Genomic DNA, 10,264 nt, shown 5'->3' on the forward strand with positions numbered 1-10,264 from the left:
CTTAGCCAAACCTGAGGTGGAGCGACCCGGAGGGAGACCCAAAGTGCAGGGGCTGCAGGCTGACCTTGTAGACCCTGCAGAGCGGCCCGCAGCGCCTCTAACCTCTGTGGACGCCGGGCTCTTTTGCTAAACAGTCGAATGCCCTTCTTCAACTTTGTTATAAACCTCCGAGAAAAATAACCATCACAATTAGCAATAAATCAAAGCAGTAATTGGTTACATCCTTCTAGCTACTCAGCACAAATGCCATGACTCTGTGATTGTAAGACAGCCTTCCCCGTTCCAGGCCTCTCCATTAACCTTGAGAACTGTGGAACAAGAGGAAAATCTCTAAGCCCTTTCCCGGACATGACTGAGCGACTACACTTTGACTTTTCACTTTCATGCATTGGAGAAGGAAATGGCAACCCACTCCAGTATTCTTGCCTAGAGAATCCCAGGGATGGGGGAGCCTGGTGGGCTGCCATCTCTGGGGTCGCACAGAGTCAGACACAACTGAAGCGACTTAGCAGCAGCAGCAGCAGAGGACGATACTCACATCTGAAGTGGCCTCCTGTCAGGACGGCCATTCCTCAACACGCTCTCAATCCATTCCAGTATCCAAGAAGGCTGCCAGGTGACACTTCATTTGGAGGCAGAGAGAGACCCCCCTGGGTGGGCTTCCAGATGAGCACACCAGCAAGGACAAGTTTCTCATTGTCCGGGAGTCTTTTTTCCTTGCTGACTCCATAATATCTTCCAAGTAGAGAACTCCAATTCCGTCCCTTAGTGGGGAAGATCCCCTGGAGAAGGAAATGGCAACCCACTCCAGTGTTCTTGCCTGGGAAATCCCATGAACAGAGGACCTGGCAGGCTACATTCCATGGGGTCAAAAGAGTACAACACAACTTAGTACCTAAACAACAACAACAGCAACTTTATTTCCTCATTGTTAACATTTTAAGTTTGAGTTAAACCTCTAATTTTTGAAAAGATATATCTAGAGCATGTAGTGCCCTGAACTCCTCTGATCCTATGATTTCATGATTTTTATTTTACTTTTTTATTTACTATGATCACTTTATTCTTCTAATTTTTGTATTTTATATTGGAGTATAGTTGACTGTTTTAGTTTCAGGTGTAAGCCAAGATTTAGCTATTCAGTTCAGTTCAGTTCAGTCGCTCAGTCGTGTCCGACTCTTTGCGACCCCATGAATCGCAGCACACCAGGCCTCCCTGTCCATCACCAACTCCCGGAGTTCACTCAGATTCACGTCCATCGAGTCAGTGATGCCATCCAGCCATCTTATCCTCTGTCGTCCCCTTCTCCTCCTGCCCCCAATCCCTCCCAGCATCAGAGTCTTTTCCAGTGAATCAATTCTTCACATGAGGTGACCAAAGTACTGGAGTTTCAGCTTTAGCATCATTCCCTCCAAAGAAATCCCAGGGCTCATCTCCTTCAGAATGGACTGGTTGGATCTCCTTGCAGTCCCTGGGACTCTCAAGAGTCTTCTCCAACACCACAGTTCAAAAGCATCAATTCTTTGGCGCTCAGCTTTCTTCACAGTCCAACTCTCACATCCATACATGACCACAGGAAAAAACATAGCCTTGACTAGACGGACCTTTGTTGGCAAAGGAATGTCTCTGCTTTTAAATATGCTATCTAGGTTGGTCATAACTTTTCTTCCAAGGAGTTAGCGTCTTTTAATTTCATGGCTGCAGTCACCGTCTGCAGTGATTTTAGAGCCCCAAAAAATAAAGTCTGACACTGTTTCCACCGTTTCCCTATCTATTTCCCATGAAGTGATGGGACCAGATGCCATGATCTTCCTTTTCTGAATGTTGAGCTTTAAGCCAACTTTTTCACTCTCCATTTTCACTGTCATCAAGAGACTTTTTAGTTCCTCTTCACTTTCTGCCATAAGGGTGATGTCATCTACAGACTTAGCTATACATAGACATATATCTTGGACTTCCTGGTGGCTCAGTGGTAAAAAATACGCTTGCAATGCAGCAGACATGGATTCAATCCCTGGGTCAGGAGAATCTCCTGGAGGAGGAAATGGCAACCCACTCCAGTATTCTTGCCTGGAAAACCCCATAGACAGAGAAGCCTGGCAAGGTACAGTCCATGGGGTCACAGAGTCAGACACGACTAAGTGACTAAACCACCACCAGACATATATCCATTCTTTTTCAGATTCGTTTCCCATTTATGTTATTAAGAAGAGTATTGAGTAGATTTCCCTGTCCTAAGCAGTAGGAATTCCATGGTTTTTGGATAAAAGATGAGCAGCAGAGATACAGTGTCAGACTTTATTTTTTTGGGCTCCAAAATCACTGCAGATGGTGACTGCACCCATGAAATTAAAAGACGCTTACTCCTTGGAAGAAAAGTTATGACCAACCTAGATAGCATATTCAAAAGCAGAGACATTACTTTGCCGACTAAGGTCCTCCTAGTCAAGGCTATGGTTTTTCCTGTGGTCATGTATGGATGTGAGAGTTAGACTGTGAAGAAGGCTGAGCGCCAAAGAATTGATGCTTTTGAACTGTGGTGTTGGAGAAGACTCTTGAGAGTCCCAGGGACTGCAAGGAGATCCAACCAGTCCATTCTGAAGGAGATGAGCCCTGGGATTTCTTTGGAAGGAATGATGCTAAAGCTGAAGCTCCAGTACTTTGGACACCTCATGGGAAGAGTTGACTCACTGGAAAAGACTCTGATGCTGGGAGGGATTGGGGGCAGGAGGAGAAAGGGACGACCCAGGATGAGATGGCTGGATGGCATCATGGACTCGATGGATGTGAGTCTGAGTGAACTCCAGGAGATAGTGATGGACAGGGAGGCCTGGCGTGCTGCGATTCATGGGGTCGCAAAGAGTCGGACACGACTGAGCGACCAGAACTGAACTGCAGAGATATAAGAAAAGATTAACATTTGCCCTAAGGCAAAATCAGATAGAAGCTGTAAGTGGATTCCAAGCTTTTTGGGTGTAGGTGGTATTTCATTGATATATATTTATCTGTTCAAGCAGGCCAGAGATTGTGAAACAGGTGCTGCCTATGCACAAAAGTCCCTAGATCCAGCTTTCCTACCCGAGCCTCCATTCCACCACCAGACACTGCTGCCAAGGTCTCGGGCCCCAAGGGATGAAGTGTATGGGAACACCATCAACAACTACATGTAGATTAGCCACTGCTATCCTTATGACCCCCTCAGGAGGTTGTGGGTGGCCCTGACCCTGACTTTCAGCTCAACCAAAGCCAGAATTTGGCAGTAAGCAGCAGTATGTGTTTGCCCAGCAGAGATGAGAAGGCCCAGGGAAGGAGGTGCCACCTCGGGTTCTTCAGGGGAAGAACAGGGCTTGGGCAGGTCACTTCCCTGAGCTTCTCTTCCCTCTTCTGACTGCCCACGCCCTCTGCCCCAGTGAGTTCTGTGCTCAGGTCCCCTTCCTGCCTCAACCTTGCTATCAGCTACTCCTTATTTTCAGTGGATACATCAACAAGAATATTTCGACAGTGACTACTTAGTTACAAGGCAGTGTTCTTGACACTTGGGATGATTAAAAAATGAATCATAACAGGACTCCTGCCCAAAGAGTGTTAAAGGCCTGAGAAGAGGGGACTTCCTTGGTGGCTCAGTGGTAAAGGATCTGCCTGCCAAGGTGGGTGCATGCATTTGATTCCTTTTGCAGGAAGATTAAACATGCCTCAGAGCAGCTCAGCCCATGCACCACAACTCCTGAGCCTACGTACCTAGAGCTGGTGATGCTCAAAATGAGAAGCCTGCACACTGCAACTAGAGAGTGACCCCTGCTCACTGCAATCAGAGAAAGCCTGTACAAAGCAAGGAAGATCCAGTGCGGCCAAAAAAAAAAAAAAAAAAACTGAGAAGAGTAGGGCTTCCCTGGTGGCTCAGACAGTAAAAAATCTGCCTGCAATGCAGGATGGATCCCTGCATTGATCCCAGGTTTGACCCCTGAGTTGAGAAGAAACCCTGGAGAAGGGAATGGCTACCCACTCTAGTATTCTTGCCTGGGAAATCCATGGACAGAGGAAAGTGGTGGGATACAGCTCATGGGATTGCAAAGTCAGACATGACTGAGTAACACTTTTCAAGAAGAGTAGAAAACCTCTGTCTATTCAGTGTCCACCAGGAGCCAGGCAGGAACTGTGATGTGAGATGCTCGCACGTGTCACCTCACCCGAGTTCTGTAACAGCCCCAAGACAGTTGCTGATGGGACTGTGCTTAATAGACAGAAAACAAGCTCTGAAAGTTGTCAGTGTCCACACAGCTGGGGTGGGAGGGGGGCGGAGGAATGCTTTTGGGGAGGAGAGCGAAGGCATGCAGAAGCCACCATACTTCATGGTAGGAAGTGGTGAGGACCAGGACAATGCAGATGGGTGGCCAAGGCATTCACAAGAAAGAGACATCACTCCCTGGGACTTCGGTTTGCCCAATTAGTTGGCTGAACAGCTTCCTGGCTCCGAAAGCTGAGTGTTCACAGCTCTTCCTGGGGGGTGCTCATTCCCATGTGAATGAGCAATTGCTGCAGATCAGGGCTTTTTCTGTTTCTTGACCAGCGCACCTCCCCTTCCAGGTGAGAACAGCAAGAGGGAGGCTGTGCAGAGCCAGGGCTATGTGGGCTGAATGTGAAATCACATGTAAGGTTTTTGCTCACACACATCGGACAGGCGCGGTGGGGAAGGAGAAGACCCTATGGGACACAGTGGAACCTGTTTGGCTGGAGGAGCAGGAAAAAAAGGTGTAGATAATGTTGGATAAGAAAGCCTCTAGCAATGTATCAGAGAATGCAGACGCGAGGCCTCCAACCCCTGCGCATTTTACTTACTTTTCTTCCTGCTACTTTTCTTATTAAGCCAATGCTTCCCTGATGGCTCAATGAGTGGTGAAGAACCCGCCTGCCAATGCAGGAGATGCGGGTTCCATCCCTGGGTTGGGAAGATCCCCTGGAGTAGGAAATAGCAACCGACTGCAGTTGGTTTTCCACTTACCTGGGAAATTCCATGGACAAAGGAGCCTGGTAGGCTACAGTCCATGGGGTGGCAGAGTCAGACACAACTGAGCGACTAACACTTATTTTTTTTTTAATACAAAGGGTTGGTTGTTGCAAACAGATACAAAGGTTAAGGTAAAACAGATCTGAGAGGGAGTCAGACGTGTTCTTCCTGTTACAATGTGACAGCTTTTCCCCTCTGCACCTCCCTGGTCCACCCGGCTTATGTGCCCCAGATCATCTGAGCAGAGGGTTTTACCGGCAATCAGCCAAGATCAGGTTGAGAAGTAGATCATGCTGCTGGGACTAGTCATTTTTAAAGTGCCTAATTCTAAACTTCTGTAGAACTTGAAAGGTCTGCTAAAGGACCTATTGAGCTCTTGTTGCTGAGGAGTGGAGGGGAGAAAAAGATGCTGCCTTTGGGGTCTCCTTAAGGCTCTCCCTCTGTGTCCTTTGGGAAACATAAACTGTGATTAGTATATCCGACTGGCAATATCGTCTCTCCACTAGAGCCAGGTTTCTGATGAGCAAGTAATAAATTCCAGTTGTTAATGTGTGTGCCAGCTGTAGTGTGAATGCCTAGTGAATACTTACCAACCAATGGACTTGGGGGAAGTGCCAGATACAGGCAAATGACGTTTTCGACTTGTTATTTTCTGAAGTTTGCATTGGCTGTTAAAGAAGATGATTTCTCTGGGGTGTGTTGAGTAATTAACTTCCCATCAGTGAAGACAGAAAGCAGTCATCAGACATACATCACAATTCACAAAGTCCGCTTTTGACGATTATTATGTGCAGTTGAGAGGCAGATGCCTTGCCTTTACAACAGGCACTTTATCTACTGTGAATCTGTTCACTATTAGAAGTCCAACTAATTTTTAAGCACTCTAACTACATGGTTATGTAGTGATACCAGATGATTTTGAGTGAAAACTCAAAAGCCTTGCAAAAAAAGGGTGGGATTTAATAACCCATCTTTGTTTTTTTCTTTCCCAGGAGAAGAGTCGAAACCGGTTTGAAATGGAAAGGTCTCCCTAACTGTTTGGAAAAGATGATCCATTCCGAACTGCTTAATTAGTATCTAAGTCACAAATTAGTATCCTATATCACCCTTTACGGGGTAGGACAGCCTTGTAAAATATGCTTGGTCAAGTGGGTTTGCGTAGTATCCACCTCTCTTCATTCCTTTGGCTGAATACCAACGATGTTCTGAGTGGGTTGCTGAAAATGTACCATGGGACGTCACTTTGGCTCACCCAGACATAAGTTTGCGCTCTAAATTATAAACAAGTTTTCAAACAGAAAAGCAGTTGGGAAGTTTCCTGTGCATAGTGCAACACTTTCAATGCTTCCCTCAGGAGTAGGTGAAAAGGACACTGTGGTTTTCTTCAATGATCCTCTTAGCATTTTAAAATAAGACAGAGCACTTTGATAAGCCATCAGAGATCACACATCCGTAAGCAGACTGCTTAAAGTGGAATGTGAATGGTCCCCACTTGCCCATGATCGTGCAGGAACTGGCATCAGAACGGCTTTCCTGTTGTGTCCTACTTAACCTATCCTGGTCGCCCTGGAGTGATGCAGAGAAAGCAGCCTCCTATCCAGGAAAACCTGCACTCACTGGGCAGGCCCACCTGGAAAAAGGACAAAGCCTCAATACGAGGAAATGTATCCTGGAAACTAGGCATCTGAGAACTGGAGGGGGTCATCTTCAAGTAGGGATTAACCTGGAAGGACCAATCCTATAAGGTTTCTTTAGGAGATGAGTTTTGAGTTGAAATTTTTAAAAAAAATTACAGGACACAGTCTGACTGAAAGAACAAGGGGAGGAAAGAAGAGGCACTTTAACTTTTTTGTTTTGTTCTGTTCAGTTGAGTCACTCAGTCACATCCGAGTCTTTGCGACCCCATGAATTGCAGCACGCCAGGCCCCCCATCCATCACCAACTCCCGGAGTTCACTCAAACTCACGTCCATCGAGTCAGTGATGCCATCCAGCCATTTCATCCTCTGTCGTCCCCTTCTCCTCCTGCCCCCAATCCGTCCCAGCATCAGAGTCCTTTTGTTTGGTTGGTTAGTTATTTTGGCTGAGCAGTGCTGCTTTCAGGATCCCAGTTCCCCAACCAGCGTTTGAACCTGGACCCTCGGCAGTGAAAGCGTGGAGTCCTAACCACCAGGCCACTAGGAAGTTCCATGGAGGGACCTTAGGGATGCAATGCATGCTAGATATGCACACACGTTAAGTCGCTTCAGTTGTGTCTGACTTTTGCGACCCCATGGACTGTAGCCCGCCAGGCTGCTCTGTCCATGGGATTTTCCAGGCAAGAATACTGGAGTGGGTTGCCCTCCTCCAGAGGATCTTCCCTACCCAAGGATCGAACCCGTGCCTCTTTCGTCTCCAGCATTGACAGGAGGGTTCTATACCACTAGCCCAATACAAAGCTACACAGAGCTGGAATGCAGGCTGGCTTTTATTTGCCTAGGACCTCTGTTAAAGAACATTTGCAAATAATGTGAGACCTTTAAACCAAATCCTTTGAAACAATTCTGTTCGGGAGTCATCCATCAACTCCCAGGAGGACCCCTTTACTTGTTCTGTCAGGTTCTTTCTCAGTTCTCCTGCACGGATGTTTGTATCTTGGGGTACGCAGAGGTGCCTTGTCTCCTGGTTTTGTTGTAAATGTTTTCTGTGGGTTTCTCATTTTGATGTCTAGTTGTTCTGTGTCCGGGAGCACCACTGATCTTCCCCCACCCTCCCTCCACTTAAGGAATCAGCTCACCACTGCACCGGTACTCCATTTAAGGGAGTAGGTAGGGTTAGGGTTAGTTGTTAACTTGTCACTTGTTTTTGCTCCCTCCTCCTGCTCCAGCACAAGTCCCAATAAAGCCTAAATTTCTCATCTGGCCTCAATTTTGATGGATCAAAGGGTCCAAGAACCCACGTCGGTAATACTTGCTTTGTATTGAGAAATGTAAGTCCTCCTACTTTGTTCTTCTTTTGAAAGATTGTTTTGACTATTCTGGATCCATTGCAATTTTGTAAGAATTTTAAAATCAGTTTATCAATTTCTACAGAGAAGTTGGCCAAGATTCTGATTGTTGTTGTTCAGTTGCTCAGTCATGTCTGACTCTTTGTGACCCCATGGACTGCAGCACGCCAGCCTTCCCTGTCCTTCACTTTCTCCTGGAGTTATGTCTAACTCATGTCCATTGACCCACTCCAGTACTCTTGCCTGGAAAATCCCATGGACAGAGGAGCCTGGTAGGCTGCAGTCCATGAGGTCGCTAAGAGTCGGACATGACTGAGCGACTTCAATTTCGCTTTCACTTTCATGCATTGGGGAAAGAAATGGCAACCCACTCCAGCGTTCTTGCCTGGAGAATCCCAGGGATGGGGGAGCTTGGTGGGCTGCCGTCTATGGGGTTGCACAGAGTCGGACATGACTGACGCGACTTAGCAGCAGCATGTCCATTGAGTCAGTGATGCCATCCAACCAATAGGAATTGATTTAATCTGTAAATCAGTCTGGGGAATATTGCCATCATAGCAGTAAATCTTTAGATCCGTGATCATGGGATCCTTCCCCAGTTATGTAGATGAAATTGTTTCGTAGTTTTGTGGTTTAAGTTTGTACTTCTTGTAAAAACTTTACTCCTAGGTATTCTTTCTGTTGTTTTTTTTTTTATGTTATTGCAGATGAAAATGTATTTTAAAATTTTATTTTTGGATTGTCCTGAAAGTTTTCAAAAGTACTTTTTGTTATTGAAAATTTCAAACATATGAAAAAGTTCATCGGCATCAGCTTCATTAATTATCAAGTCACAGCTGATCTGATTTCATTTTTATTCCACCCACTGTTTCCACCCTGAATTTTAGAACAAATTTCAGACACTAGCATTTCACTTATAAATATTTCAGAAATTAACTTCAAAAGATAAAGGTCTTAAAAAATCACTGCAATATTATTATTGCATGCATGCTAAGTCAGTTCAGTCATGCCTGACTCTTTGTGATCTCATGGACTATAGCCCACCAGGCTGCTCTATGGGATTCTCCAGACAAAAATAGTAGAGTGGGGTGCCATGCCCTCCTCCAAGAGATCCTCCCAATCCAGGGATTGAACCCCCATCTCTTTCATCTCCTGCATTGACAGGTGGGTTCTTTATCACTAGAGCCACCAGGGAAGCCCCATTGTTATTATGCTTACCATATTAACATGAATCTCTTTATAGCATCATAAATCTAAGTTATTTCTCTCTCCTCTAGGAAAAGTATTGTGTGATTAAATGTGTTGATAGAATGCTTTGCAGAGTTTTCATCCACTTTTGAAGATTTCTTAGAATTAACCAACAGCCAATCAACCAACACTGTTAACAGTGCTCATGCTTAGTTGCTCAGTCATGTCCAACTCTTTTGTGACTCCATGGACTGTAGCCCCCCAGAGCCTTCTGTCCATGTGATTTTTCAGGCAAGAATACTGGAGTGGGTTTCCATTTCCTTCTCCAGAGGATCTTTCCAACCCAGGGACTGAACCAGTCTCCCACACTGCAGTCAGATTCTTTACTACTGAGCCATCAGGTAAGCCCCCTATTAACAGTAGAAAGAATGAAAGAAAACAGTATTGTGATTGGTAACATCGATTTCAACTTGAAACATTTTGTGACAAATTCCATCAGATTCACTGCCCAAAATATAAAAGAAACCATGACTGTTAATAAATCAGTCTAACCTTTTCAAACAAAACTCTCACATATTTATTGCTGAAGCAGCCTATAATTGTGGAAGCATAAAAGCAAAAAAAAAATCAATAAGATCAATAAAAACTAATAAAATATGTTCATCTGTTCAAAGAGTAGCCACTTTTCCAGCTTGCTCTGGGAAGATCCTAGTGACCCAAGCATTGTAAATGTGCCCTGCCAGTCATAAGATTCCTTATGGACCCAACGTGGCTGATTTCCTGATCTCATTACCGGCTTTTATTCAAATCCATTGAGGATGGATTAAAGTTAGCAACTAGTCCTAATAAGATAGAATGGAAATATCGGTTATCACAATGATTTAATTGAGGAACAGAGCTAAGCTTATGAAGGTGGCAAGTCTAGATTTTTATGTGACCTCATACTCCCATTAAATTTCACTTCTGAGGAGAGGAAGGGGCTTCCCTGGTGGTCAGCAATAAAGAATCCCCCTGCAATGCAGGAGATGCGAGTGGCATGGATTCAGTCCTTGGGTCGGGAAAATCCCCTGGAGGAGGGCATGGCAA

This window comes from Ovis canadensis, chromosome 3 (genome assembly GCF_042477335.2).
Source record: "Ovis canadensis isolate MfBH-ARS-UI-01 breed Bighorn chromosome 3, ARS-UI_OviCan_v2, whole genome shotgun sequence".
NCBI classification, from domain to species: Eukaryota; Metazoa; Chordata; class Mammalia; order Artiodactyla; family Bovidae; genus Ovis; species Ovis canadensis.